Source organism: Styela clava, chromosome 13, assembly GCF_964204865.1.
Source record: "Styela clava chromosome 13, kaStyClav1.hap1.2, whole genome shotgun sequence".
Taxonomy (NCBI): Eukaryota; Metazoa; Chordata; class Ascidiacea; order Stolidobranchia; family Styelidae; genus Styela; species Styela clava.
The window spans coordinates 10,907,568-10,913,860 of NC_135262.1; the positions used below are offsets into that span (position 1 = coordinate 10,907,568).

At 34.7% G+C, this 6,293-nt stretch overlaps 1 long non-coding RNA gene across 1 annotated transcript; it reads left to right on the top strand.

Moving 5' to 3' along the window:
- Window positions 1-1,304: 1,304 nt before the first annotated feature.
- On the top strand, window positions 1,305-6,293 carry LOC144431180 (uncharacterized). Its single transcript, XR_013479854.1, has 5 exons — window positions 1,305-1,405; window positions 2,202-2,263; window positions 3,209-3,324; window positions 5,379-5,418; window positions 6,016-6,293. It is a non-coding gene; the product is annotated as an uncharacterized LOC144431180 (long non-coding RNA).

Below are 6,293 nucleotides of genomic sequence, written 5' to 3' on the forward strand. Positions count from 1 at the left end.
ACTGGCTTAGCACAATGCGCCACTCAACGCAAACGTAGTCAACTGCAGTGCACTGGCTGACATAGATACTAAACACATTAATATACATCTATACCCTTACGCTGGATGACGAAATCTTAGGTTTGTTCTTTATGGCCGTACATACCTGTATCATGATCGCTTTTTACCAAGAAGTCTACTGTAGAGACAGACTCAAAGTGCTTCATACAGAACTAGAGTCTCCGTTAACTATTCGTTTACTCAAAATGACATTAATAAAATTTAAGAAGCAGCAAATACATCCGAGTTGTTAAATAGAGTAATTTCAAATCACTCATTAATATCAATCGGTAAGTAACACATTGTTTTTGTTACGTTCTTATTGTGGGGCTCCGTAAATAACAGTCTATCTCTTCACGAGCTCCATAACACCAAATATGTGAATCAGTCGTTGTCGTCGGTATGCACTTGTATTGAGCAGTCAATTACCGTATTTACTTCACATAGAACCGTGATTAATGCTGTTGCTGATGTTATGTCTCTGCCGTTTGGTTTGGGCGGAGAAATTACCTTTACTGTAGGGGTAGGCATCGAAACAACGTCACATTGTGACTCCACCTTTAAGGACATCGCCGGCACGTTATTGTATGAAAACATTCTTGGCTGCGAAAGTCAATGAGCTAAGATTTGTACGTCAATTTAGAGAATGCATTGATATAACGCTAAACACGCCGTTATTCTTTCATTGAGTGGAAGGAAGGTTACATTTTTGATGACATCCACGTGCGCGTTTACTCGACAAATATGAAAAGACAAATATAATGGAAATGCTGGATTCTTTGTACTAAGCTCCCGTCACTGCTGTAAAAATGTGAGATCTGAGATGAACGGTTCCATTACGTTTGAACCCGTGTACATTTGAACCCACGACAATTGCACCTGCGTACTATTGAACTTATGGATTTTTTTGTTTTACGGTTATCTGAACCCATACTAACCCTAACCCATGGGTTTTAGCACCCGCATATAGATTGAACCCGCGGATATACACATGGGTTCAAATGTACGTGGGTTGAAATGTACGGTCACCGAGATAAACACCCCCGAAAATACTATGAACCAGGTATTATGCGATCAGAAAATGTATGAAGCAAATCCCAACCGTCATCTTCATTCTGCAACTTTGAGATCACGCGTTAGAAGCGTGATCGGCTCATAACGGCAACCTGGAGTAATTAAAGTAATCAGTTAAAAATATTTGATTACTAACAATCAGTTAGCTTTTTTCGTCAAATATTTGTGCGCGGGAAACCACAAGCGACATCGCAGTCACAGATGTTCGTCGTAGGATGAGGTTCGATTTTGTGTAAGATGTATGGATAAGCTCACTGTTGGGTTATGACAGCGAGTTCGAAACGATATTCAGGTGAGCTAAATGTTTTTTTATACTTATTGCTTTAATTTTTCTATTGTATAAGTGGTGAATTAGAGGTTTTCGGGCCTATACGAATTGGAATTATTAACCTAATATAGAAATCTAGATTATTGGGTGATTCTCTTTTGTATCGAACTCACTAACATCGGGTTCCATCGTTTCCTCACAACTGGTCGAACTTTAAGGCTATATGGCAATACATAGACTTATCATATTGGGAAACTTAAACGTAATATACTAATCTACTTCACTACGTAAGCTGCATTCAACAGGACAAGATTTACATGAATGTATTGCATAACTTTCAAAACTTTCGCAAATGTAGCGCAAAATCAATGGTTTATTAGAGATTCGCGTAGCCTTTCCACTTTCATATTTTATTGTGTATAGGGTGCTCCCATAGTATTCGTACCAAGATGGCGCACAACCTGAACACAGTATGTGTACCTGGTCAGGGTTCAAGTTGTGCGTCATCTTGAATTTCCAGCACGATCTGCATTCCTAACTTAAACTACCGAGATGGCGCACAACCTGAACACAGTATGTGTACCTGGTTTGGGTTCAGGTTGTGCGCCATCTTGGTAGTTTAAGTTAGGAATGCAGATTGTGCTGTAAATTCAAATTTTTAAATCATTCCTACCCCCAAATTGATAATTACTAATATGTCACTTTAAAATGTGGCGGGAGCTTTGTGCAGAAAATCCGATAGATTCAGCCCCGCTGTTCATTGAATATGCTAGCTACAGTTCTGCGACAGTTTATTTATCAATATTTTAACTTTTTTCAGATGCAAAACTATTAAAGGTTGAAGATTCAAAGACACAAAGTAACGAACGAGGAATAATCAAAGTAAATATCATTTAAACATTTTGTTTGACTTTTTCGCCTATTTTATTCCTGTACACCACTGTTTTCGTTTAGAATGCTAAACAATTAGATGCGAGCGCACCGCGTCTCGGGTCTTGCGATCAAAGTCGGCATCGTTATGCCACATTATTTGATCGTGTGTTTTCCCTCGAGATTTATATTTTCACAAGTTTTAATAATTGTCTTTCGAATCGAAATTCCAAAAAAGTGAGACCCACGTTCACGTTTAAAATGATAAATAGTTCGATGCGAGCCAACATTGTTATGCCGCTTATTTTATCCTGTGCATTCTATCGAAATTTAAGATTTAGATTTTGCACAAGTTTTAATAATTGTGTTTTGAAGCAGAAGTCCGAAATAGTACTATAAATATAGTACCTTGTATCAAATTGGTGTACTCTTTGCGACCCCTAAAATTCGTTGCTCGCTTCTCTGCTGGATAGCGATCTCCACTTTGCGATCCCCACCGTGAACAATGTGATAATTCTACAAGTTACTGATCAGAGGTAATTAGTCATATATTCCATGAAACAGTTATAAAAGTTCATTGGGTATTTTACTGTTATTGTAATATTTGCAACTCGTGCAGTTTGAAAACTACACCTGATATGTTAAAAAATATTAAGCTGAATTTATAAAATTGAATGATTACATATACCTGTAACTGTAGAGTCGATGAAAAGCAATTTCTATGGTAATCTATAATATTTGAAATTTAATGGCAATCCTGAATAAATTTTATTCGTCTAAATTTACCCGTTACGTATTTTATTGAAACTAACGTATATTTTTTGCTTTGCAGTGTCTCTGTCAAATAGCATTTGTGTGAATTAACTACTTAATGACATAGTTGGCTCAACGAAATTTAGTTTGAATCAAATTTAGATTTGGCTTGCACAAAATCATGACATATATATTGATTTTCAGCTTAAAACACTGCTTGAAAGTTGACAGGACAATTTATCATTATACCAAAAGGAATTCGTCAAGTGCCAGCTTTTCATCACCGAGTGAGATGGAGGCCTATCAAGTCTGAAAAGCAAGTATGTAACCAAATCATTTGAAATCTTTTCATTTTAGATGTCTATAGTATAAATAAATGATATATTGTATTTTTTTCGGGAAATCTACAGATAAATATTATGTTCAATATATTGAGTATGAGCTCAGTTTTGGTTTGTGTGTCAAATGAAATTTTCTAAAAATTACAATCTCAAAATTTAATAATAACATGATACGCACAACTACCGTTTTATTCTGGCTATTGAGTCGGCCCAGTGAATAAGGCTAGGGCCATGTTTTAGAAATAAAAATTAAGCTTTTTTTGTTCCCGCCCAATAGTCGAGATACAGGAATGCATTAAATTGATCTTATTTTTGTCAGTTTGGGCACCAATGCGCGCTCATAATTGTTTATGGCAAAATCTGTTAAACCAAACCATGCTCATTACGTAGAATCGCGGAATTAAATATTCTGTCCTACGAATTAACTGTAGCAATATCCGGTGAATAATAACATAGTCAGTACAGCGCAGGGGCTAACTGCTGTGTTGTCCCATCTGCTGTCGTTTCGTTTAATCGTCCAAACCAAAAGGCCAATTACTATCTTGAAATGTGAGTCTATTTAAAGGTTATTAGGCCAGCATAAATAAAAGGTGTTTCATTGCAATAAGGTGTCACGTTGTGATTACGACAACAGTGAAACTTTTTCATAGTGATACTTTTAGTTCAGCAGTGTATATCTGCAGAGATACTGGAAGAGTTTGAACTATGCCTCGTTAAGTGCAATTCGGTTAAAACACAACCCCAACTTAATAACCATGCGAATATTAAAACTTATTGTTTATCATAGGATGCCTATGTATATATACTAATATGTCTGACATTTTTGAAATCGTAGTCCTGGTCTTTTTCATTAATCTGATGAATACAAATGGTAGTTGACACTAACTAACATACTATATAAAGTAATCAGGCTAATTTTTTAAATGTAACTGTGGCTCATTGTGACCTGTACGCTCGGGTAGTTCACAGTTGATATTCATGCCAATGATGTTCCCAACTAGTTCAAACTGGAATCGTCCCAAATTTCCAATAATGATATTATAAGAGTGAGTCATACTATGTCAATTAAGATAGCCGTTAATCTTACACCTTAAAGAACTCGTGTTTCAACTAAATTTTCCAAAAACGATACTGTATAAATTATATTCAACCAAGTGTAAACTCCTTTTTGGTTCTCATCCCCTTGGTAAGGGTCCTATGTTATCATACCATCCATGTTCATGTCTATTTAAAAATAGAGAAATAGAAATGTGTGTCCTATTTTCCCCATTGTTAGTGCGGGTCACGTCATGTTATGCCTAATCATGTGTATTGAGAAGAGCTTAATTAATATAAACTCTCCTATACAATTTCTACTGAATGGTCTCTTTCATATACGTCACTCCCCGTCAATATAGGATATAGTAGTTTCAAAACTCTAGAATTCTTACTTTTTTAATTAGATATTAGGAACTTTGGTGTCGCTGCTCGATAACCAGTTTGGTTCCCCGCTACGTCCCTTCCCCAGTAAAACGGTGTAAATTTTCTCTGTGTCTTATATTATGGTTGTGATACTTATTACTGGTTGGAAAAAAAAACTTGACTTGACTTGATTAATCGTGTAACTTACCCCCTTTGGTTAACCATGGGGGTAAGTTAACCATGACATTCGTGTTCACATGTGTTTCGATCTAAAATCGCATTAAGTTTCCAATAACGATATTATATGAGTGTGTAGAATCAAGTGCACCAATATGCATCAATATAACCGGGAATCGTACACCCTTTAGTACCGGTTAACAATGGGATTTGTGTCGAAAACTAAAATTTCGAAGGTTACTATATACATGAGATCCCACCAATTGTAAATCTACTATAGTCAGCCTATATCCCTATTGCTAGTAGCCTTATGTTCATAAGCGTTTGAATCTGGGAATATATTCCTTATTTCGCTATCGTTTATTCCCTAGTTATGATCTGTCATGTTCTTATATTTATATATATAATGTCTAAAATGTCTTTGGCTGAAGTTATTTATAGATGTATATTTTCAGGTCTCTAGGATGGGAAGGAAAGACTATAGAGAACTTGAAGGTAAAATATAACACACTAATAAATAATTTACTAGTTAAGATTTAGATAATGAGATACAACATAGCACACTGACAGATCATTCCGAATAAGTAATATTTATAATGTTGAAAATCTGCAAATAATATAGAATGAACGTAAATGAATATCAGTACAAGTTGTCGTCCTTGTATCTTTAGAATAAGCATAGCTTATCACAAGAGCGTGGACAATTTTTTTGAGGGGCGTAAAGGTAATTAGAAACAGAAATATTTGTTAAATTTTATCTTTTCCGCCATATTTTTGATATTTACATTTCCTAATAGCCGTATTTTCAACGTGCTTTTGAATGAATATAAATATAATTTATATGATGTGTTGCAATATTATACACTGACAGATCATTCCAAAGTAATGTTAGTAAATAAGGGGGAAATCTGAATAATTTGTCAATGAATTGAAAATTAATATTTTTATTTTATGTATCCAAAGTATAAGCATAGCTTCTCTGTGCTCCTGTCAAATTGCATTTTCCGTAACTTATAAATCTGAAACTTAATAATGACTTAGTTCGAACAACTGTATTTATTCAAATCAATATTATACAAAATTTACTTGCAGTTCATTATCTCGCATAAAGTTCAGTTTTCTGAAACTCTTCTTGAAAGCGGAAAAGACAGTTTATTATTATACATCAAAAGACATGCGGAGTTATTTGTCCGATTATGCATCACTGGAAGAGGTGGATACATCGAGTCTAAAGAGCAAGTATGTTTTTAAAATCTTTTGAATCTTTCTAATTTACATCCATCACAAACAAGTTAGAATACAATATTATTTATTAAAAAATCCAATGTTACTATATGCAATGAATATATATTACTTATCTGTATAATAAA